Raw genomic sequence first — 26,670 nt, forward strand, 5'->3', positions numbered from 1 at the left:
GAAAATAATTGTTTTCTATAATTACCCTATTTGGTCTCAGAGTTAGATTCACAAGGAAATGCAAAGCCTAACAAATCTGATCCATGAAACAGAATTTGGTTTTTTTTGTTTGAAGTTAGTCCCTGAAAACTTTTCACACCACTAGCTATCAAGACAGCTAATCAATTATGACAGTGAGGTAACAGTCCAATAATAGATTGTTAAGTAGAGCTTGTATTCTGATTCACATTTTTACTGTAAGAACTCAACTTCATAAATCAAATTAAGGTAATATTCTGTAAGTTTTCTGATTACACTGGAATAAGCAGTGAGCAGTACCGTACAGTCTTATTCAGTAACTTTGAGAAAATTTCCATGCCTAGCATTAGAGAACACTTCTGTTTAACGGGGTAGTCTAAGTATCATTATCAGTATCCCTATAGAGATGCATTAAAGAAGGGCACTTTAGTCACACAAAATTACAGTAACACAAGGGCACATTAATGCACTAAAAAAACCCAGTACCTGATCTTGACTCAGGCTTTGTAAGTGATGAGTGGTTTATGGTTCATTTCCTTGATTTTTTGAACATTTCCATTGTTCCAAAGGGGTATACTCTATAAGATCAAGATGCTAGAAGAAATACTTACTTTAAAAGACTTTCATTCAGACATTCCATTGTTTATCCATCCACAAGATAATATAGATGCTGAGGTCATAAATCACATTTCTTCTAGGCAGTGCAGTGCTGCCTAAATTATTAAATTGTCTTATTACTTAAAAGAAAACTGCTCACAGCTTTTTAGTCAGGTTATAAGTAATGCCTCAAATTCATGAGCTGCTTCAGCGCTGTTATTATCTATTTAGTTCTAAGTGATTTCACGAGGCTGTGGTACAACACAATAAGGACTTCACATTCTATAACTTATTAAAAGCAGATTCAATTTGTAGAATTGAGTAGAAATTTCATTCCTGCTCCAGAAAAATAGAAGAGTGACATTTTGATAAGCTTCAGATAAGTTTTATTAATACCCAGCACTTTTGTGAATCAAAGTACTTATTTTTGACACTTAGTAAAGATATTAATCTAGAATTTCATTTGTTGAGGAAGGAGAGGAATATAAAATACACAAGAATTATTTATGAATAAAGAACAAAACTGGCAATGAAGTTACTCAAGTTTGGAAAAAAAACAGCATTTAGAAAGATGAATGTTGTTAATTTAAGAAATTTTTTTTTAGAGTTTGACAAATTCGGTTTCACTGAATTATTTGGTGGAGTTTTTTAGGTTCAGTTCTCTCATGCTGTAAACGTGCATGAATTTAAAGGTATCCCAAATATTAGACAGTCAACCTTAACTAGCTTTGCCTTCTATTATTTTAGATCTGAAGATTTTTTTTTAAGAAAAGTTTTCAGTAACAAATTATATGGAAAGGGCATTACGCCTTTCTAGTGCAAGATATAGGTTAAATGTTATCTACATTTCATCTCTCTCATATGCTTCCTGGGCCACATAATCACTGTCAGATTTTCAAACAGAATACACAGTGGACCACAGTTAATTAACCTTTCCATTTAAATTACATGAAATAGATAACCAGCAACTGGTTATCTTTCAGTGTAAATGAGTACGAACAATACTTTTGCCAATTTAAACACTTGGAGATTGTAATGTACAAACTACATACATTTGATGTCCATTGTATCAAGCATTTATGTTTCATTTGCATTAAGATTTATAATCACATTAGTTAACATGGGTTGAAACATGAGTAAGGATTTACAAGTATACTTGGTGAATACTGAGCAACTTCCAAAGAAGGTTAGCATTTTAAGAAAAGACTTAACTTCTGAGAATAAAGCAGAATCTAACAGATACCTTCCAGGATTCCAATCTTTTCATGCAAATTATTCAAAGCCTGCATGCTTCAGTGAAACAGGACACTGTTCCCAGACTTGCCATGCTAATATGTCATTCGAGTTCCAGACTAATCTATTTCTGAATCTTGCTAGACAAGAGTCAAAAGGGATGAGAATTGCTTTTACACTTCCTTGGAAATCTAAATGAAAAAAAGACTGAAGGCTTTGCTACCCTTCAAGCAATTACACTTAGTAGAATCTGAGAGAACTGAAACACTGGCATGGTTCAAGTGTAGCTCTCATGCGGAGGCTATATCAGGTCACTGACAGCAAGATGGTGCTAACATGGGGGGCTTTGCAATAATCCAGATCCCTCTCTAACAGAATGAAAAGATCCAGCAGAGACTGTTGAGGCTGGATCACTATCATGGTAGTCCTGTCCTACCATGGGTTGCTGTGCTGTTTGGCTAATTCTGTAGGGCCCGTTATCTACTTCAGAAAGCAACTTATATTCTCTGGGCCAACCGGTATGAACTGACACACTCAAGCTACTCATAATGAGATACCACGCAGCAGAATGTCTGCCTCTATATCAAATAGCCAGAATTGGAGTAATCCTTGATTTTACACCTATCCACAGTCCTTTGCATATCCTTACAGGTTGCCTAGCATGACAAAACAGCCACATATAACAACACAGGCCTGTTTTCTGCATGATTACATGGAGCCATAGTGGTTCTCATTACAAGTCTTAAAGTGGGCTAGTTTTTGTTGAGTTCATGTGGTGCCCCTCAGGACTAGGCTTAAACACTTCAGCATAAAACTACATTGGTTCCAGATATGGCCACGCAGATAGCTGCAGACCCAGCACAGCACCAGGTAAAACACCACAAGAGCCTAGGTCTCCTCCACCAAAGATAATGAGAAAAATGCCTCAAGTCCATCTTATCTGTATTTTTGCAATGTGACGTGAGAAGGAAGCCTGCAGGAATACAGGATTGGCATAAGAAGCAAGACACGATGTAGACCATTCACATTGCTCTTAAGTTCCCTTTTAGATGGTAACAACTGTCTCTCCCCAGGCAAAATCCACCTTAGTAATTATAATTAATACAGGGACTTCTCTAATAAGCAATCTAACATGCATGTCGCAAGAGCAAATGGAGAACTGAAACCTGCAGCAACAGAGGAAGAAATGCAGCTTGACAGCATACATACCCATTGCATGAGCTTCTCCCCCACTGATTTTCATAAGTCTGAGATATCGGTTGCATAGCCATATGGCTATGTACACAGGCCTTAGTACATAAAAGGTAGGTAAGATTAGGAAGGGTGGCTACCCTTGACTAGTTAAAAGCCTTGGACTCTAACACAAGAGGCAAAACAGAAATCTTTGAGAGGTCAAACATAGATATCAACTTTTAGCTTTCATTTTGCTAAATTCTAACAAATATTACTGAACATTAAATAACAAAAATATCTATTCCATTCTATCCCACAAAAATCCATATAAAAATTACATTTCTTTAATCCTATATTATCTGCAAGACTTGAAAGCGGATACAAAGGTCAGATGATTCCTACCAGAAGGTCACTGACCCAACATAGGATAATCAAAACTTTGCGATGCAAAAAAATACTTTAAATACCTAAGGAACTATAGTCTTCAACAAAAACTTTACTTCCTGACAAAATCCTGACCAAAAAACAAAAACAAAAAAAAACTATGCACCACCCGCCCTCCCCCAATAAACCTAAACAAACAAAAAAATCCACATAGATCTTTCTCATGCTGTGAGTTTTATACTTTGGAAGGATTCTCTGAATCTTCAAAGAACAGGTAAACTTGAAGCCTATTAGCTGTCAGTACCCTGACGGATAGATTTAGAGTTTAGGTCTGCCCAGAGAAATGCCAGTATCCACACAGATAAACTAGGAGCTGCACCAAAAGGCCTACAGAGAACAGAACGATGCATTAGAACTAGCACCGACAAGACATACTCACAGCTACTGACAGTACTTGGAAGCTTTCTTTTCCAAATTTGCTGACGGATCTCTCTGAGATGAGATGTACCCTAATATGTGATAGAAATAGAGGGGCATGGTTTAAAGTTACATAGTTTAGATATGTAACATCAAAACACTGAATTTGGCATGAAAAATTGAACCGTTTTGTAAGCGGCAAGAGATGAAACGCCACAAGAAAGGGAAGTTTGTCCAGCTCTCCGTGTTTGAATACAAATATTTATTCTTACTTGGTCTCACTCTCTGCCAAAGACAGGTGTTAGAACTTGCAACTGATTAGTGTCCACAACAGCTACTTTCCTACAAGTTAAGCTATTATGTACAATATGCACATTCAATATTTATACTCGTTTTCACACAAGAACATGAAAGCCTCTCAAAAAGTCCTCTGCCCTTGTATCCTACAGCAAAACCTTCCTTCTTAAGCTCACATTTGCCAATGAGTTCAGCTCTATACATATAAAAGAGGTAAAATACTAAATTAGGCCTTTGTTTCCTAACTCATTGCCCAATTTTTCTTGTAACTTGATTTTCTTTTTCAACAATCAACAATGAAGAAGGAGCCCTAACTGTCCTCCCCATGCTGATCCTGTCAGGAATAGGGTAACAGTAAACTTACCACCCTGAAGCTTTTCCTGGGACCAGAATCTTCATTTTCCTGACTACACAGAACTAGACAGTGTTCATTGCTCAACATGATTTCTATGATCCCATTAAAAAATTATTATTTTTGATTAAAGCACACACACCAGAGCAGATTTAAAATCCAAACCACAAAGACGTATTTCCTGAAGCCTATTCCAACCTTCAGCATTCATATTCATTGCATATTATTCGTCTGACAGCCTTATTGCTAATGGTACTGCAAAAGGATACTGATAATATCAGAATTAAGTGGGCCCTCTGACACAGAGAAGAAGAATATATTCAATAACACTCGTCAAATAGCAAACTGTTTGGAGACTTAAGTTATCGACCCAATAACTCAAATATACATAATGTTTCATAAACTTGTATTTTGCAAAAAAGCATTCCAAGTTCAGCTTACTGTAGACAACGGAAAAGGCTGTCTACCAGCTTTAGAATGATTAATTTTTGTACCAGCAATCCATGGCATGTTAGAATCAGTCAAGCTATTCTTTTCATTTACTATCTTTATAACATTGAATACTTGTAATTTTCTTTCACTCCTTCTAGACTACGGCTTCACAATGGGAATACATAAAATCTACTTGCTAGCTCCAGCCACTACAGTCACACACAGAAATGCAAGCATTTTGTTTCACCTGGAAAGTCCAAACACTTATTTTAGTAATTGAATATACACATTACACGTTATTATTCTGTGCTATATTTGCTCATTAACAAATAGGACCCAGAAATAGAAGTGAATTAAGAAATTAATTTATAATGCTAAGGCAGGTAAGGAAAAGGGGTTTTTGTTGTTCCTTTGTTTTGTTGTTATTTTTAAGTGATGCAGGTCACATCCTAAATTTCTGACAACTTCAAGACATTATGCTTGTGGATGATCAATGCATCCATCCCACTTCACCTAATACCTAGTCCAAGATAATGACGCCAGCTTTAATGCACTCTATCATTACCTTTTCAAAACAATGTTTTCTACAGTAGACAACATCTCTGAATACAAAATATTCAGATGATGGCCACACTTGTCCCACCATGCTATCAGCATCAGTCATGTTCCTCTAGCACAATACAGATGACATAGTTGGACCCTGGTTTGACCCTGTACTCTGCCTTTTATTAGATGAAGAAAATAGCAGAAAAACAAAGTGACTGTAATCCTCTACTGACCCAAGGCCTGACAGTCCAGGTGGCAGAGCATAACTCTGGGGAGCTCCTCCTCTGTTTTAAGCCTTGTTTGACTCAGATATCACAAATTCCAAGCTTTGCACCAAGGCACTTTTTATGCCAAAGTGTCCTGTATTAATTCAGGTATGTTTTGACATATTGTTTGCAAGACAGAGTATGAAACTTAAAACAGATTTATACTTCATTTGCCAAGATGTCTTTTCTAGCACTGAATTTATTTCAATTCCACTGAAATATTATTCCACTGTACTATATATCATGTTGTCATAAAAAGTAAGAGTAGTCAGTTATTGGTTGTCTAGCCACAACTCTTAATACTGCATCCTTCATCATTTTTTTCTTTATTTCCAGCTCCAGTTTTACAAACCTTACTAGAATTGCTGGATTAACATTAAATAAACTGAAGGAGAAAAAAACACTAGGTAAAGTACTAAAAAAAGATTACTCTGCCTGATATTAATTTTTTTAAAGTCTCTAATAGTTTAATGGAGAAAAAAGAAATTTTCTTTGCTATTAATTCTCTTCTAGGATGGGAGACAAACGTGCATAGTTTGTTTTGGGAAGAAATGACTGGTAGAGAAGTGAAACTTTTGGCTCTACAATAGCAGAAAGGCATGATCTCTTCTTTTTTCTGACCGATTCATCGAATTCTAAGCTGTAACACACATGCAGAAGTGTGAACCCTTAAAAATGTTGTAGGTCTCATTCAAATTATAGTAATTCAATGGAAAAAGTAAGCCTCTGTAACATTATTTTCTCCAATGAAGTCCTTCCAAGAATATTTGCTTCACATCTGATCTATCTTTGCTGTTTACCAGTAAATATTCCCAAAACAGTAATAAGCGCAACCTTTATTCATCCTACACATACTCTTCACATCTACGTCCAGTAGTGAAACCACAACAAAGTAGGCAGATATGATATCTGTGGATGTCGTTTCTAAGACACTCACTGCAGAGGCTTTTAACCAGTGACATGCCGTAAGAGAACATGTACTGACTTCCCAAGAACAATAGCATTTTCTCCACCCAGGGAATTTCATTCCAGATGTATATTCCTCCAGAGGTTCCAGTGGGACCATGAAACTGTATGGTCTGATGTTCTGTGTTACAAAGCCATAAATCCATTTATTTATGTCCCAATAAAGGCAATATTGTGTTTAACAGAAGCCTATCTTCCAGAAAGTCAGTAGAGTTCAAGATATCAAGAGACAAATACCTTATGACTTTGCTTGGTAATACATTCCAAAGACTATCTACAAACACTGAGGAAATTTGATGCCAATTTTTAGTTTGAAGTTGTCAGACCTTAATTTCAGGCTACCAATATCATGCATTTCTATGAGAGTAAACCTTTTCAGGACCCATTTTCTTCCTGTGAAAGAACATGTACAAAGCAATAAGGCCATCACTCTGTCTTCTTTTTAATAAACTAAACCAGACTGAGATCCTCAAGTCTCTCAGCACATTTTTTCCAGCCAAATCATTTTTGTAGCTCTCCTGTATATCTATCACGATTTCTACAGTTGTCTTTCATATACACAAAACCAAGAAGACAAGATAAGCAAAAGAGAGAGAGAAAACGGTGAAAGTTTCCCTAACAGGCACTGCCTCCTGGTTACGTAGCCCTTGGCTGAAGTTAGTATTTACATTACGCAGACTAGTAATTTAGCACCTCCACTAGAGGAAATACTGCAATGACCAATGCAAAATTAAACTAGCAATGAAGCAGTCAATTGTTAAAACTTCAGTACCAGCAATGTACGTTCCTATTGGTAAGGCAAGTAACCAATTCCCTAAATAATAACTCTTACATTAAGGTACAGAATCACAAATGGAAACTTATCATATATTTACTTCAAGAAAATGATTCATACATTCTGCTTCTTCACTGGAAGTGTCTTTATCCATTTTATCCTAACCTATGTTACTAAATTCTCCTTGAAAATATAGACTTGTTTCTGCAGATGAAGTAATCTACTGGCCTTTTTCTGCAGCCACTCAGAGAGATTTTCTAATATGATCTTCTTTAAACACAGCAGCAGTAAATACATCCTAGATCAAAATAATTAAATATGATCTCCTTCTCTTTTCACTTTCTTTTCAGATAAAGATTAGACCAAGCTGTGACTCACCATGATAGGTATGAAGTCTTCAGTTATGCTAGCCATAGCTGCTGCTACTCACAGTAGTATCAGAGCTTCTGGGATGGTTTAGGCTATCACTTCTAATTAGACTTGTGTCTTTTCTAACTAGGAGGGCTGTCAGAAAAGTAGTGGTCTGTTGTTAGTTGGCATAATCAAAGCCTCTGTCATTGTCCAGCAGAAAGAAGAGATATACTTCCAGATATATTTTTAGGACATTTTGGGAACAATTCCGTCCAAGGAACAGATTTCTCAATGCTAATTATTTTGCTGTCTCTTCCCCTCTCCCCTCCTTAGCTTCTAAAAGAGCATATGATTTAAAAGACAAGCGGACCTTTCTAAGTCACAAACTACTCTCGAGCACTAAGATTACCCTATGGCTAAAAATATCAGTTATCTTAGCTATCAGGCTTCTATCATACTCAAAACTAGACTTTTAAAAGTAGAGATGAATCCCAGTACCATTGCCAGACAGAAGGTAACAGCAACCTTTTCCTAGTCCTAAAGCAGGTTCTCAGAGCGTGTTTATGCCATAGAATTGTTCTATCAGCTACAGATATCTACTGAAACTTTCCATGGTACAATTCCAGGTATTGCATTCAACCTGGAAAGCCTGGCCTAATCTGAAACCCCATTAATGAGAATACTTTCAGCCTTGTAGTGTAGTTAAAGCCACAAGCACCAAGAAGCAGCTGAGGAACGTTTTCCTCAGCTCTGATAACACCTCTCATTTGCAGGGTTAAATTTTCATGTAATTCATGAATGTGATTATCTTTTAAACGTTCATTTTTTTCATTAATATTGAGAAAAAACTGCAAAAAACACTTCAGAGTGATCACATCTGTAAGTATGAAACAAAAGGAATTTTATGTAATTCTTTAATGATACAGTAATCAAAGAAGGCAACAAAACCTATAAGAAGAAACATTTTGCTATATACTGAAAAATAAATACCTTCAAAGAACAAGAGTATTTTTTCAAAAAGTAAGAGATTAGTAACCATTGACAATTCTGACTGATTTTTCATTAGTTACAGAGTTCCTACCTAGTGCTGCCAATTCCCTGGCTTTCACTAAAAAATAAACTACAACATAGTGTATAAAATAATAAGGAAATTGTTTCCTGGACTTCAAACAATTAGAGCATGAGGAGTATTTTGTAACAGCTGCATTATTCAAAGGAAAATCAGAAAATTTTCAGGTGGACAGCACATAACACAGGTAATGTCAGGTAAGCAACAGCATACAACATTTTCCTGATATTTTAAAAATACAATATTTTCTATAGTTCTTCCAATTGCTAACATCCCTCATATTATGTAAAAGCATTCATGTTTTCTGCAAGCTAATGATATGACTTTTGACTAGCACAAACCCAGCATTCAAAAGCAACTCAAAAACATTTTTCATGATATGCATTCTAATTTGCTCTTTTTTTTTGTTTAAGAGAACACTAGTCAAGAGAGCTCTCTTTTTCAGAGTACAACACTCTTAATCCAATAAAAAGTGCTCTAAGTAGCTAAAAAAAATACTTATTAAAAAGTACATTTTAAACACACAAGAAAGCTTGTCACTTCACACACAACTTAGCTCTCCAAGCTCTCACGTCTACACAAATTCAGTTCCAGATTTGCACAATAAAAAGGTCTCTGAAGCAGGAATTAGCACAGCCTGTGAAGACTTTGGAAACAAATACTGCCTACTGATTTGTTTACAAGCTTGAAATTGTAAGAAAATCAGGACAATTTTTTATTGAAGACAATTTTTTATTTTTCATGAAAAATAAGGAAGAGCATGAGTTCTTCCAACGCTTCAAGTGACGTTTACAGTCAGCAAGAAGATATGGGAACAAACGCAAGTAGCCACTGAATAGAAAGACATATATTGAATCATGCAACACTACCTTGAAACAGCAGAAAAGAAAGGCTTGAGAGGTGAAAAGCTCAAAGCACTGCTTTAGACATTTCCCCATAGCAGAAGAGAACACAACCCAGCCTTAGCCTTAGTTCTTCTTGCAAAGCTTGCATCCTGAGCCCTTGTGAAGCATTGCCCCTGCACAACCAGACATTACAGCAGATCTGCCAGCTCCATTGCTTCAAGGGAGCAATCCCCAGAACTCCCTGATGGCTCAGAGCTCCTGACATTAACTCTTCTCAGGACACAAAAACAAGGGAAAGGAAGAAAACTCAGTTCAGCTGGGGATGAGGTGGCTCCAAGTAAAAGCTCATGAGAACAAATCTCCCCACAGCATACTTGCAAAGAAGGCACTCTAACCCTATACAGTCTCTCTTTAGCCCCCAGGAAAAATCTTTTCTTTATCATCTATCAGTGTCTCCAAGCTCCTGGCGTGTTGATCCTCACTCTCTGCCCTCTCCCCTTCCTCCATATGCTGGAAACCTCCCCCAGCTGAGAGTGCTCAGCAACTCACAAAGAGGCAACCTTCCCTCTGGGATCCACCCAGCAAGGATGAGGCAAATGGAAAGCCTCTCTTTCTGCTGCCCAATTACAACCCTTTACCAAAACACAACCAACTAACCAAAACTTCTGTCTGTTATAGCTACATCTGTTGGTTTAGGAATAAGAAAGAAGTCTTATGCAGCTGGTACAACAGGCACAGAAGAACAAGCCATCAGAGCATTCCCTCTGCAGAAGATAAGCTGATGCCTGCAATGTGGCATCATTGCTGTACTCTGAGAGGCATCTGTTGAGCTATTTTGCCACAGTTTTCTAAAATTTGGAAAGCTCGATAGTTTTAGGATGTCACTGTTCCAAGCATGGCAAGTTCACATGCATATTACTTCCTAGTGAAGCTAGCTCACCTGCCCGTTGCTGTAATGCTCTCAGTCAGCACTTCTTCCTTGAGTCCATAGAAGAGAAGCAAAAGATACTTTTGTGACAAAATTCAAATTCTGACCTACTGATATAGAGTAAGTCTTCATGAGCCGATTGTTTCTCTTGAACCTGTACCTGGTCTCAGCACATTTTGCATCATTGAATAGTGGCTGTCATTGATAGAGGTGATATGGAGAACAGAATTCCCCCACACTCACGTTGGCAAATCTGTCAACAATGAAAGTGCTCCCATGAGGAGGAAGACTATACTGTGGCCCTTTCTAGGCCTGTTCGCCACATATACTGATTTTAGGAACTCTTGAGAGCACAGAGATGAGGCCTGGCACCCTTTGTGACATAGATGCCTGCTGTTACACGTTTCAGAACCTTTGTATAACTATCCCCTGGTGCAAAGGAGCTTGCTTGGACTTAACATGAAGTCTGCTATATAAGGGCTGTCATGGTGTGGTATCTCTGCTGAGGTGGTATCCCTTTATTTACCAGCATGGATTCTAACACTGCCCCAGAAATGCAGTATTTTGCACCATACCTAGCCAATGATTTTGTGAGAAAAAACAAAACCTACAAAACCTATAACCTTTTCTACAAGAGTTTGTGTCACATTATGAAAATGATACCCGTATTAGTCAGTCATCCAGAAAAGGGTAAGACCTAGAGACCTAATGGAGACTCCCTCTGCTATGCAAATCTTTCAAATGTTTTTGATGATAAGGAAATGCCAGAAGGCAGAACCCTGTGCTGGTAGTGGTTTTACCAGGCTTCACAAGTATCTTATGTAGCTGAGACAACTGTAGCTTATTGCAGCTGTGGAAGCAGGGATTAGTCCAATAAAATTTTGAAATAATAGAAACTAATCATTTATTTTTGATATGGCAAAAATACTAAAGCACCAGAGTTTTAGGATGAGTCTTCCTGTGATCATAAAATAAACATAACGTACTATAAAATAACAGCAATTCAAATGATCTCAGAAATTAAGAAGAAAGCAAATTGTAATATTCCATTTTATCAGCAGGGGAGTACATAGGAAGTGAAACGAGTCTGAAGATGTGAGCAGTTGCTGAAAAGTATTGGCATGGTTATAGCAGACACCAATATTCTGAAATAAACTTATCCCATACTTTAAATGCTTGTATACCTATAGAGGAATCCACACTTACTGTCATCCAAAGAACATATGGGCCTTCTCAGAAGTTACATAATTTTTGTGATCTGATATCTGAAAATAACTTGGGGAGGCATACTGGAATATATTTCCTACTTTCGGTTATGCTAGACAATAAGACTTTCCAAGAGTTTTTTTATTGTGTGATATTGATATGGTATCCCACTAGTCCCATGATCAATAGGCTATTTTTAAATGCATCAGATATATAGCCATTTATTATTTTTTATTTGCTTAAATAAAAAGTGATGCAGTACAGTTCTACAGACTTCTATGCATAGTTACAACCGTGCAATATTCAGGACATATAAATGTGTGCAAAAGCATGCTATATATGGCGAACATAACTGTTTTCATATTGTTATTTTGCTTCATAGGCTCATAAGAACTCACACTCTCTAAATACATTTATTCTTGAAGAAAAGTTGAAATAAATGTTTTACATTACTAGAAACTAGAACTCTTATGATGACTTCCATATTTTGAGGTTTTGTTTTCAAATAGCCGGGTATTTTCTAACAAGTTATCTTCTGTCTGTCAGAAATTACTCACTCGGAGGTAATGCAAGAGATTTCACCTAATTCCACAGATAACTACTTAACGTGAATTGTCCTTACATACATATAGTTTGAGCTTTCAGACTATTAAGCTGTCTGTCTTTCTTACTGCATATGCAGAACACTATTAGTCTTTTCAGCATATAGAACAAGGACTGACACAAGAAATCTAGATATAGGATGTTACATAAACAATATAATAAAAACATTACAGCAATATTTTGAAAATTCAAAATCTATTTTACAAAAAAATGCAAATCTATAAAGCAAATAAAAGGAAAATAGTTGTTTATTATTATGTATAAATTGGAATCTTTTATAGTTCAGCCTACAATAATAAGTTATAAATTAATTTATTTAGCTATAAATTTTACACCATCGTTACTATTGCTATTTGTGCTTTAAAATGTGGGTTATCTTGTAATATCACAGATAATATTCATGTGGCTGTGTAATTATATAAATACTACTTATTAACATAGCAAAGGTGGTAATTTATCTTTCACTGTCAAGTTGTAACTCCTCTTTATTTCAGAATTTCAGTAAAACAGTTCACTATACTTATTGCTCCAGAATGAAAAAGTAATAATTAAACAGAAGTTATTGTTACATTGTGTGAAAACTCCAATGGATCTCTAAATTGGAAATGGAAAGACTACAGCAGAAAAAAGAGCAAAAGAGAACATTCAGGCATTTGCAGCCTACAGAAAAAAATAAGTTAACATGAGAGAAGCAACCCAAAATAGCCTAGTTTCAGTTTAAGCCTAGCCACCCTAAAGATATTAGACCTGCTAGCTATGAGACAAGTCAGTCTGTAGTATCTTTCCACAGTTCTAGGTTAAGGTCTGAGAGAATTCAGCTGACAGTTATCCTTTCTTAACTCACCTCCAAAAATCACGTACTAATACAGATGAGAGGGTTATCTGTTCAGAAGAGTTTAAACAATGTTACACAAAAACATGAACCAATTTTCAAAAATATTTAAAATCCATGAAGTATACAGACACCTTCAACTCATAAAGAAAAAATTCTTTCACTTCCTTCTATTTAAGGACATTACTATGACCCAAGTATTCTCAAATCTGAAGAATGCAGCACTGATGAAATACATATACAATACCTCCTTGCTTGAGTATACAATACCTCCTTGCTTGGGTATACAACACCTCCTTGCTTTATGAGTCATATAACTGTACCACACCCAGACACCCCTACATTTCTCCTAACCGTAGTTTATACGAGAGCACATGTATGCTCCATTCTTTTACCATAAGCCTCCACCCTCACTGCACATTTCCCACTTTCCAGCCCTGTGCTGTCTGTGTAAAAGGCTCACTCTATTCTGTCAGACATGCTGTCATGCACTGTCACTTCCTGCATGAATCACAGCAATGCATGCAAGCAGAGCAGACAAGCTGAGAGCTCACATGCTATCTTGCTCCTCCTAAGAGAGGCAGTGCAACCTAGACCCCAAACCTCCTCATTTCATTTTCTCATGGATTGCTGGTCAGAAGATGTCTCTTCTGCACTTCAACAAAACTTGCCATCCAGCCTGGAAAAATCTCCAGGTAAGCAAGCCAAAATTAACTTAGTCACTGCTGCATTTGGCACATAGTCAATGTCTGCACAACAACTGAAAACACTGGCTCAGTCACAGTCAAATTTATTGTTTTGTATGGGACAAATGAAGACTATGGCACATTTGACGTTTTCTAAGAGCTTAAGTTAGGCTGCACAATGCATAACGCTTGTATAGGCAGTTTTGAGAGGCGTCAAGCTTGCCGTGAAAGATTTCAGTGTCACTTCCAATGATTGTACAAACTGTAGAAATCCCTAAAATATTCTTTTCAGTGTGTTTCATCGGACTCACCCTGCAGTAAGTTTTCAGTGTTGCTTCTCCACTCTTCAGATCCAGTAATCACTGGATTTTTTTAAAATTACTCTCAGAGATCACTCTCAAAGTTGTAGAGAGTCAGTAGTTAACTAGCAGGTTATATAGAACAAAACTGACTCTACAGTGCTTACAGGGTCACCTGCCATGAGGGTCACTAACCTGCTGATGGTTGGGGAAAGCAATAACATAAGCTCTGATGAAAGCTGGACTGCAGGAATATCAAGAAACAAAACAAACTTTCTTTAAAAAGTAAGCCTAACATCAGAAATATTAGAGGTAACAGGAAAGTAGACTGTAGCACTCTATGTAGTCAGCGGGCATTTATCTGAACCATTTAGAAGTGCGGTGAGCAGAATGCTGAACAGAGAGGCTAGAAAAGAAGCAAGGAAGTAAGATACACAAACCTAGAGGACTGCAGAGAAAGAGTTAGGGGAAAACACTACCCAGCTTATGAAATTCTATTTCTGAACTACTGAATATCCATGTTAGACTGATAAATAGATATATCTTCCAAGCATAACATAGCAAGAAAGAAGGAAAGAAGAACTGTTCTCTTAACTCCACCTGACTGTAGCCTGTTAGCTGGAGTTCTGAGGTCTGCCCAAGTTCAAGCTGAAATCTTTGAACAAATGTCACAAAAATTACTGAAATTACATCAGAATAAAAGAAAGACATTACCGTATGAGTAAAAAATTAATTAGAAGTCAAAACAAAACTCAGAAATAAGCAGCTATTTCTGCCATTTTATCATGGGTGGTTTCAAAGAATAAATGCTAATATTCAAGCAACCTTATTAACATTAAAAAATATGTTTCTGTAAGAAATGTTAACTACAGAGGTATCTCTTTATGCTATTATTCAAAGAAATATATTGTTGCTTTTTTATATATGCAATGTTTTCAGTTCTGATGTTAAGGAAACTTTAGATCAAGTAGTTAAAAGGTTGATGATGTGCTTGCTTAGAACCCCATTGATCTTGAATAAAGCATTCCATAAAGAGTTAATATAAGCTAGCAGAGCTTCTCTTTCTTTTCCCCCATAACACAACAATGATGGGAACAAATGGTCTAGCATTCCTCAGGCTCTCCATCATTATTTATTGTCTTGGACCCTCAGGATCTGGAATTTTAAGGTGCTCTCCCTGTCTAGTACTAGGTGAGTCCAGAATGCCTTATCTTCCTATGTCAAATACGCTCAGCCCAGTAAGTCTAAAGAAACAATAACTACTTTGTGAAAAATATGCTATCCCAAATTAGGACATTTTTAAAAAGAAATTTCTTTCTTTGGTGGCAGGTATTGATATCAGTTTGGAGCAGTATGTGAGCTAATGATAATGTCACAGAGATTGTTACTCACTGGAAGCATTAACTACTCACAACAGATTAGATTTAATTTAGAATCTATTTTCATGAGATTATAGTGCTGTAATTTGTCCTTCCCTGTCTCCAACATCAGGTATTTGAAGCAATTATTTTAACAGTGGATGATTGTGAACAATCATACCAGTCACACTTAAACAAAGTAGAGTAACTTTGCAGGGCAAAAAATCAGAATAAAATTCATAGTGGCCCATAATGCTCCAGTAAACCATGTTTTATGGAAGCTCACTTCTCCCCTTTCTGGAAAGACGTTTTCTCCTGCAGAATAACTTGTTAATTCATAGGGTGAACTATTAACTGAAAATCCCCTCTATTAGGAAGACCAGACTCTCAAGACTTTGGAAGTGAGATGGAAGTACCAAGAGAAGATACTGGAAAATCCTAAAGGAGGAGAAGGGAAGTCAAAAGACTTCTAAGGAATACATGGAGGCACAATAGTTCATTTATCAGAATCTAGCAAATATAATCTGTTTATCATTCTTTTCTCTCTTGTGACGTGGAGATAGGAAGTAACTTGAAGCAGTAACCACTGAACTAAGCTTGGTAGATAGCCTGGAGAAAACAGACAAAACAAATATTGTCCTGGTTCTGGCATTCAGATCCTATAGCAGAAGCTAACATAAGCTTTGAAGGAAGGTGTTTCCACTGCATGTCTCTTAATGTCTTTTCAACTGCTGCCAAATCCCTGGTATAAAACAAAAATCTTGGAAAAAAAATGTGTGTGTGTGTATATATATATATATATAAAAGTATAAATACACACACACATATAATATATGAATGCAACTGACAGCATATGACTGCTACATTAAAAATATGTACTTTTTCTAAACGTCACGTTACTCATATTGCTCAGTTCAGCTGCTCAAAATTGGCCTCTTGAACTCAGAGAAATAAAGCAGAAGCAACAAATTCTGCAGAAATCCCAGCTCAGTTTACAGTTGAAAGGACAGTATTTTCTGAGCTACCTCTAATAACAACCTCCTTCTAAGTCAGTTGCTTTTTGCTCAGCCACTCTCTCCTTTTCAGTCAACATAACCTTTGGTCAAAAGAAGAACCAGATCAATAGCATCAACATGGACTGAACGCTGCTGAAGCACTTGTTTCTTTTTTCTCCTTTGTTAAGTTAAAGATGCCAAAATTGCCCCAGCTCTCAAGTTGTATGCCTAAAACGTTATGCCTGAAGTTATGTGCTGAGACAATTTAAAAAGTAAACTGATTTTTTAGATCTTTCTGTTTTATCCTTTGCTTACTCAGTTTTTGCAGCAGTAACATATGGATAATAATGGATGTCCAGCTTATAGATGAGATAATCTCTGAAAGACACACTGATATAGCTTTCAGAGTTTGTCAAATTGAAAAACTGATAACAGGAATCAAAGTTCCCCAAATCTGATCCTAATCCAGGTTTCTTATTCAGTCATCCTATGTATAACGAGTACAATGGACACAGAACAAAATGCGTCAAATTCTTATTCAAGTAAAACATCCAAATACTAACAAAAAGAATAAGAATTACTTTTTTTTAAACCTGGAAAATAAAGCTATTTAAGAAGGATATTGACAATACTGAAGCTACTCTAAGTTTCTTGTGCCTTTAATTGTATACAACATTCATGTAGGAGAGAAAAATGTATTAAAATAGTAATATCACACATATGTAGTTAGTTAAACTATTTTTTTTTATATAAATGACTACACAGAATAGAGAAGCAGTACCTATTTATATTCAGTGTTGTAGGAGAATATATTTTAAGCTATTTTTCAAAGTGAATGCAACCCAGTTATGCTGTGTAGCATAAAGAAGAGGTAGAGCTCAGAGAAAACAGAACAAGAGACTTTAAAACATCATATCCATGCCCTTATCCCACGGTGTTCTGTCTAACCGATGTCCAGAAATCATTCATTGGAATTATTTGATTTCCTTATAGTCCCTACTTGCAAAACCTTGAAGGGATACACTTGTAAGCTCCTGCCATTTTTTCCCTTGAACATCTATCTAGTTTTATCTCCATTTGAAACAGAAAAAGGAATAGGGAAAGAAAACATTCAAAAGAATCAGCTTAATTTGCTAGAGTTTCGAGGTTCTGCAAACCTACAAATTATTTTCCTTTTCCATTTTACCAGATGCCTCTTTCTGCAACAGTAAGTTACTTGTTTTGTCCACACTAATACTGCAACTTCCCACTTGTTTGGTGCATAATGTTAGCAACTGTTCAGAGTATATGCAGTTTAATTGCAATGGTGATGTGAACACCTGCACATCAGTGGAAACATTGTCTATGGACGTATTTTTGTTGCGGAGTACTAAAGGATTCAAATTACAACACTGTCACAGACGGACAATTTAAGCCTCAACAATCCTACCTTCAAGACAGGGTAACGAAATTTGGTCAACAAAGTTTAGGACTGTGAATCACAAGCAAATTATAAAGACAAATCAAGGGAAGAAAGGGGATAAGAACTCAGGCCTTCCTTATTTCCAGTTAAAGAGAACATTTATTAAGGAAAGCAGCAGAGAAAAGAGAGTTCTACAGATTCTGGAATTCCTGAAATGTTGTGTTTTGGGAGCACATTTTAATAATTATCAATGAGTTAACCGAAATAGATGCAACAAACTAATAGAATCTACTCATTTTTCCCCTAGAAAGAGCCACAATTAAGGAAACGGCAAACTCTGCATAAGCTTTTGAGGAAGCCTGCCAAAATTCTGCTCATTTTCATTTCTCAGCTATTTAATAATTCAGGCAGTACACTGCAGTCAAAACGTCCATTTACCATTTCTGCATTAGAATAAAGCACTAGTCAGTGTTTTTTAATCATGTTGCCTATCTTTGCAACTGTCATTGCCCCTTCTCATTTTACAACCTCAAGGAGAAAGATTAGTGCTAACACTTCTATGCCTTGAAAAAAACATGCAATGCTATGTCCACATCTTGTGAAGTATGAGAATGGCCATTTTAAATTGCATCCACGTATGTTCTCAAAATGATGATTTTTCTTCAAACTCCAGCCAGGTAAAACTGCTTCTGAATAGTTCTATTCTGCTACTGTTTCTATCTGAACGTTTTTTTTTTCCCCTCATTCTTTTAATTCCTAGGTATCACTTTCAACAAACATATCTAAATATTAAGGTCTTTGTTACAGAATATAACCACTGGATGTCTTTTACACACATAACTGTACATTTTGGAATGAAAAATGCAGAAGTTAGTTAGAATTCATGGTGGTTTGGCATGGGATAGATTGGAGGATGTACAAACACATGATGCCATGTGTCATATAAACATCAGTATTCTAGGACTTCTATTCTTCATTTATATAGAGGCCTTGTTATGTGCTAAGTCCTTACTCCTGGACAAGGTGGTCCATGCTGGGGCTTCCTGGAATATGCCTCAAAGTATGAAAACACTCTGTGGTTCAGTATTTCTTTTTTCTATTTTCTCCCTGGAATTAAAAAGGGAAGACATCCAGAGCATATAACAGCGATTAGAGTATATAGAGCCAGCATAGTTGTGTAATTGGCAGTAGTCTGAAGAATTTTAAGAGTTCTTACTAAAAACATCGGCATTACATCAGTGCAAGATCCTGGCCAGAAATGGCAGAAACTAAGTGGCACTTTGAAAATGAGCAGCACTTCCTCTCATGGGCAACAGATGACACAGAGATTTAAGCAAATAGATGTATATTGAATGAAAAAGAGGGAAACTTGAGTAATTAGGAATACCACTCTCCCAGAATAATGCTGACAAAAGTCTAGGTCAGAGTTTCTTTCACAGCTGTGAGTGGCTACTGAAGTAACTTGCCACTATTCTGCTTCCTTGCTATGCTCCCAGCCCTTTACTGTGGGGGCTTAGCAGAGCATAACTGCTGGGGAGATCTAACTGGCTCACAACTGGTATACAAGTGAAAGCTGTTCCAGCTTAGCAGCTTCCCTTGCTCTCTAGTAGATAGGAGGTTATTGTCCAGATGTTGCTCACATGGATAAACTGATTTTCTGTTTATTCTTTAAAAAAATTTCACCAATGCTCTTCTGGTCTCCTCTTTCAAGACTTTCAAACATTAGCCAGAAGACACTGCTAGTTAAGTCTACCCAGACAGTCAGACAACTGCAGTCACTCATCCAAGTTCTGTGGGCTCCAAGTAGATAAAATGCATGCTACCTCTATGTCTGGAATCTATGTAGCTGCATTAAAATGACCACAAGCTTGTGCTAATATTCATGATTGCTCTAAAAAGAATATTAAAAAAAAAAAAAAAAGAATGTATTCCCTGCAACGTTTGGACACTGGACTGTAAATATGATAGTCAGGTAACCAAAAGATATTCATAAAACTACTGAACATGTAACTTATCCCAAACTTAATCCATCTGCTAACTTTAATGAAGTCAAGAATCATATGGAAAAAATACTGCATGTTCATGTAATTAAAGATCACCTCTAATGTATTTCCAAGAGACAGATTTAAAATTAGAACTCCAGACATAAATACAATGTAATTCCTTGTTTTAAATATACTTAACCTCCTGAGTTATATTCTATTCTTAATAGCATAATAAAAAATGATTCCTGTATTTCTAAATAAAAATAAATACTTCACTGGATATAGTATTGCCATTATGTAACAGATAAACGAACAATAGTCAACTTGTACATAAACTCATTGAGAGAACTTTTAAAAGTTCCCTTGAGACAGTATAATTCTGATTGATGTACTGACTTATTGCAGCTTGCCCACAAGTTTGAAATCAGCAGTTGTGCAATGGATTTCACTCTTAAAATCTATGAACTTTTAGGAATGATAGTAGTTTTAAGCTCTGAACTTTCTGAAAAAGAAATGGTCTAAATGGAACCTCAAAAAGCCATTCTGGAACTAGTACTAAAAATAATCCAGCTTCTTTTTGGACTGTTGCAATTAATAAGCATCAAGTTATAGAATATATTTTTGATACTATTAAATTTGATCATATCTTGCTCGGAAACTGCAAAGGAAATAGTTTCACCTAATGAAATCATTTGCTAGCAGGATCTTTGGAATATCTTCAAAAAGTATAGGAACAAATTAATGGAAAATGGAATAGCCTTCCTGATTTTCCATGTGACTTGTCTTTAAATATGAGTTTATTAATGATCACATTGAAAAGAAAGTGATTCATAACAAGCTTTTAAGGTAAAAAGGGATTATTATAACCAGATAATTTTATCTACACATAATATGGGGTCACAGGTTTTTGTTACGTGATTCATGTGCTATTATGATTCTGTTTCAACAGACAAATATAACTTAGTGACCGAATATTGCCTTCAAGATGTCAACACTCAGTGTTGTTCAAGAGTGCATATTGTGCATTCACCCTTTTACTGCTGAGCTGCAGAATTGTTTTAAAAAGCTTCATTTAGACAAGAGCCTTGCATAAAAATGGTGTCATCCTCTACTCAATACAGAGAAATACATGTTTCCTCCTGGCTTGTTTCTCCCCCCACATCCCGGATCATGATACCACAAAAAACTTTCATATGGAAGGTGGATAGCTGCGTAAATATAAAGACATTTCCTCAAACAGAAAACACTTAACAATCAATCAATTTGATTCTTTGTGGAGGTTTCTCTGCATTTGCACTTATGGAAGACTAACCAACAGTATCTCATCAGATAAATAGTATGTGTGTGGCAGGGGAATTATGGTTAAAAATGAATGAAATGATAACAGGATGAATCTTCCAAACCAGAAGTAGAATATTTTGCTAAATCTATACAGTACTTAAGAGTTCATGTGTTGCATATCACTTACATGTATCCAGAAACATATCTAAACCATAATATAGATGACTTTAACACAGGAAATCTTTTAACCAATGAGGATGACTTCTTAAACAAAGGTCTCTAGAAATCCCAGAACTGAATGCATACAGAACTGTCTGAAGTAATTTTGTGCACTTTGTATCTTTTTAATGCTTTTTTTGCATCTAAGGGAAGGTGGCCAAAGTCAATTTCTCAGAGACTGTTGCGTGGTCCCAAAACACCTTTATTAGTATGCAATGCCAATGTGCCAGAAACAAAGGCATCAAATAGTTTCATGAGCTCCTTTCTGTGGTCAGAGAGATAATGTTGCTAGTGAGGCTCCACAGGGTTGCCTAGGAGGCCAACATTATTTATATTTTTCATTTGTGACTTAAAAGCTAAACTAGTGCTGGTAAAATCTGCAGGGAAAGCAAAAGGTATTCTTCGAGAATAAATAAAAAGGGGGAAAGTCAGCCCTGCAGAATTCCAGACTCTGTGGCCCAGGCAAACAAAATGGATTAATGAATCTTGAAAAGTAGTGACTAAGTAGGTTTCAGGAATCATAGCACACAAACAACTCCCTATGAACTTCTAAAACCAAGGCTACTGTGACCTTTGGATATGTGATAGTGAGATTAGAAGCATTATCAAAAGAGATAATGGAACAGGTCTGTGATATTCATACACAAAAAGAGAAAATGCTCAGAAAGGAATCAAGGACAAAATATAAGCTATCAGTATAGCTTACCAAAAAGAAGACAGAGATGATTTGATTATTGTCTATAAATCTGGTTCAAGAGGAAAAAATGGATACTAAAGAGTTCTTTAATCTAAGAAAGTCATAACAAGAAGCAATTGCTAAAAGCTGAAGTTGGAAAAGAATCAAATTAGAAACATGGAAAAAATTATTATTTTTATAAACAATGAGGATAATTCAGGAAAATAGTATAGAAGCAAAAGGGTGAATTTTACATTCTATATCTTCATATCAATTCTTATGTCTTATTGATGCATATATTGCAGCTAAAACACAAGTTGCTGGGTTTTATATAGAGGTAGGTAGATGGAATTAAAGGGCTTATGATATGTGTGTGGAGCTCAAAGTCTTTCCATGTTCACACCATGGGGAGACAAAGTCTGTACTCAGATTTCATATAAGCCTTGAAACACACAGCGGGAGAAAGCTTAGACTACCCAGAATACATGTCTACTTATAGCTGCATAAGGTGCTGGAACCCCAGTAAGAGTTGGAGAATTCAGAGCAGGGTAAATAGGACAAGCTTGTTCTAATAGCCCTACTTAAGCAAAACAATTTTTTCCTGGGTCTATCAGCTATGTTAATAAAGTATCGTATGTTCATATGTTGTTAATATGATACTTCACTAGCAACATAGGGAGACAGGAAGGGTACCAAAGATCATGAAATGTATGCATAACAGGTATCTTATGTAATATTTAAAAGTAACATAATAGTGGCCTTAGTAATTCAGTGATTGTAAAATGAAAAATCCATAGCGGACAATTGCAGCTGGCTGACAAGCAGGAGGTAGATAGTCTTTAATTATGGTGTCTGGCCCCAGGAAAAGCCCTCAGTGACATTTCCATAGTTGACATACTCCTGGTTAATTAGGTAGGAACCTTCAAGTAATCAGATTGCCTGATTCTAGCAATAGTCATCAAATGCATTTACATCTACAGTTTTAAACCAAAGGAATATAAAAGACCATAGATGAATGTGGAAGTAGTCCAAAATGTACTCAGGTGCCACTTGAAAAGCAGATTACTGCATCTACTCTGCTAAATAAAATAATACTCAGGAGCAAACCTAGGATCAGATTCCCTGACTGTCCATGTGACATAACTGTACTTAGCTCCCAGACTCTCTTTTGGAGGGCCCCATTTATCTCACTCTGAGACATAACCAGGGAGCAGTTCACAGGGAGGAATATTCCAGGGACTGCTCCCCATAGGCAGTGTGAAAAGGTTGTGCCTAATTTGGCTCTTTCTGCCCTATGCAGTCTTTCAGCTCTATCTCCAAAGGCTTTTCATCCTCGGATACTACTACATGCACTCATACCACATTCTGGTGCTTTTAAGACACATCCTTGGTCTCGTGTTATAACAGCATCATGTACTGAAACACACGCTTGCTTTAATTCAGAGGTTTGAAGTGAAAAGAGAAAACAAAACAAAACTTGCATCTTAGGCCCACAGAAGACCCCTGATCAAGTGTTATGCTGGGTGACTGTGGCCATAAAGACTTGCATAGTTTTGAGGAAGGCCACTCCATTCCCTGGAGTCCAGCAGGCGTTCCTTTAGACAGACAAATTTTTGCACTGTCCATGCAGCCTCACCATTTCATTTAAGAATCACCACTTCCCCCAAGCTTTTGAAAAGGAAAGATAGTTGTCAAAAACTTTCCATGGCACCAGGAAAATCCTGAAGTATGACAGATGTCTATCCTGAACCTGTTCCAATTCACCCCTCTATCATCCCTCTACCTTTACAGTGTAGAGGGTAACATCTGACAGACAATTGGCTGTGAGGTCTTGGAAGAGCTCAGTCATTATGCAACAGGGAACTACCACCTTAGCTATACACATCCAGCATTCTGGGGATTCAAGTGTATGTGCTCAGCAAGCTTCCAAGCACAGTCACGTGAAGTATAATATAAACATAACATAGGTAATTTAGTGGTTCAGAAGGCCTGTCTGAGCTCAGTAAGTTTTCAGTGTTTAACAAAGAAAACTTGAAAATCACTTCAACATCCAGCGGTTTTGAATTTCAGTCAATGTGGAAGTTAAATGTTCCGAAGTATTTGCTCTGTTCGAGGCACACAGTTCCATGTATATTCATTTGTACACTGTATGTGTATATTATACAACTGTTACATGTATATTGTTTAATTTCTAATCTTTTTTAATCTATAAAATTATGCCTGATTGATGGAACAGGTCTGCTTTGTTATCAAATCAAGCCAATATTTTGACTGAGAACTCAATATATAATAAAAACATATTTCCATCAGTAATAATGAAACAACAACACGGGAATAAAAGGAACAGAAGTACAAAGAGTGATAATGATGTTTTACTGCTGTTAAACTCAGCTACTAAATAAAGAACAAATTCTTAAACAGAAAATCAAACTGCCAGTAGGGAAGTGCTCACTTAGAGAATGTGAATGGGAAAAGAAATGAAAAAGGCACAAACCAAGACAGAAACATAACTCTTCACTGTTCCAAGAGAAGCTATCATGTAATTATACAATACGATCTGACAAAATTATCTAAACATAATAAGATAAGCAATAGGTTGGCACAAGAAAAAACATTTTGACTACTTGAATGTCACAGATTGAATGTCATACTGAAAAGCATCTGTCTCAGCAACCGATGGTGATTTTTTAACAAGAACTGCACTTTATATTTCTAGTCTTCATAAAAATCATGCAGTCGCCAATATACCATCAAAATTAAAGAGCAAATCTCTGCATAGCTTACTTTCTAGGACTTTTTTCTCCCTTTGTTATCATCACCGACTACACAGAGGCCGTAAACAATTTGTGCACATGCAACATTTGTTTTCTTGTGGGAAAATGTTTTTAACTAATTCAAGTATGAGGTCCACAGTAATCCACTACTCATCGTAGACTGTAAAATGTTGACCGTTCATTGTCCAGGACAATTCCTTAAAGTACTGGAAAATGAAAGGTGAAGGGAAACGAGGATGGAAATCATAGACTCAGGCACAAATTAAAAATATGGATTAAGATTTATATTAGAGTTTTTGGACAATCTATATGATTTGTCTGGAGTAAAATAAGATAAAGCAAAAATATGTTTAAAAAGTATTCATATAAATAACTGTCAAGGGTAGGAAGTCCATAGTCACATTCGCACATAACATCTGAATAAGAAAGCTAAAACTTACAACTAAAGCATAATTTGAAACTAACTAGGTAACTGTTGCAGACATCACTCTTTTCAAGATGATGGGAAAAAAAAACTAGTTAAAAGAAGAGTTTAGAATTGTTTATACAGATATTCTTCTGAAAGAAACAAAAATGCATTTGACAAGACAAAATGTTGCATGTGGAAATTCTGGTTAAGGAATAGCCATCCTACAACCCAACAGAAACTTCTAAAATAGAGATATTCCTCACTGAAATTTGCCGTCTCCGGTGAACAAGACACATATTAATAACATCTAGAGTGTTAGTTATATAAATGCACTCAGTCTTTTGAAACTTCATATTATATGTGGAACTCTTGTGACCTGACTTCCTCCTTCTTATTTGTCTTTTTGATAGTTAACTCTTAGGGACCGATTTAATCTACCATGTTTGCAAGATGCCTGCCAAACTGAAAATCAATCTAGTTAATACTTTCAGTTCATCCTTAATTTCAAATGTTAAATACTAAAGAGAGAAATCCTATTGTGTGGCTTCATAATTCATCTAAACTAATTTAAGTTCATGCTACCACCAAATGTCATGCTCCTGCTTTTCTCATCACTCCCCTTGGCTGAACAGTCCTATACTCTTCCTTGGGCTGACACTAGGGCTCATTCCACTGCTACACAAACACAACAGGAAACCAATTGTGCCGCAAACCAGCTCCGCAACAAAACAGCCCCATCCTCTCAAAAGTCTACTTTTCAGTGAGATCAGTTTCCAGACCTGGCTCACCAGCCAGCAAGAGGGAGGGAATGGGAATTCATGGTTGTTGGAGGAGGGTACTGAATGGAAGCAACCCCTACAGCAAGAATACACACAAATTTGTTTAAATCAGTTGTGTAACTGCACCCTCTGAGACAATGTTAAATATTTTATTCTAACATTTTCAGATTTTGGTACTGAACTTCAAAAATGCATAATTTAACACCAGAAGAGAAGCAACCTGATTTTTCTAGGTGTTCATTATAAAAAAAATCTTACTAAACTAAAGTAAATGGGATTTGTCAGTGTTCCTTATTTCTGAAAGAAATCAACCTGTTCTATGAACGTCTCTCCTATGAAGAGAAATCACAATTATACCTGAGTCAGAACAAAGTATGGAGAATTTCCATAAGGAAGCTCTCTCATCTGGACCATTTTCAACAAAGAGAAATTTCATTCACACTCCTAACAGAATAAAAATAATAAAATCATTAGAATCTGAAGTAAAGCTAGCTTACACTATACAGCATATTATGTG

General features: G+C 36.3%; 1 protein-coding gene across 10 annotated transcripts in view; it reads right to left on the minus strand.

Annotated features, from left to right (window-relative positions):
• The window catches only part of STXBP5L (syntaxin binding protein 5L), a 194,597-nt gene that overhangs the window by 133,415 nt on the left and 34,512 nt on the right, over window positions 1-26,670 (minus strand). The gene's annotated exons all lie outside the window — the stretch shown is intronic.

This window comes from Struthio camelus, chromosome 1 (assembly GCF_040807025.1).
Source record: "Struthio camelus isolate bStrCam1 chromosome 1, bStrCam1.hap1, whole genome shotgun sequence".
Classification (NCBI taxonomy): Eukaryota; Metazoa; Chordata; class Aves; order Struthioniformes; family Struthionidae; genus Struthio; species Struthio camelus.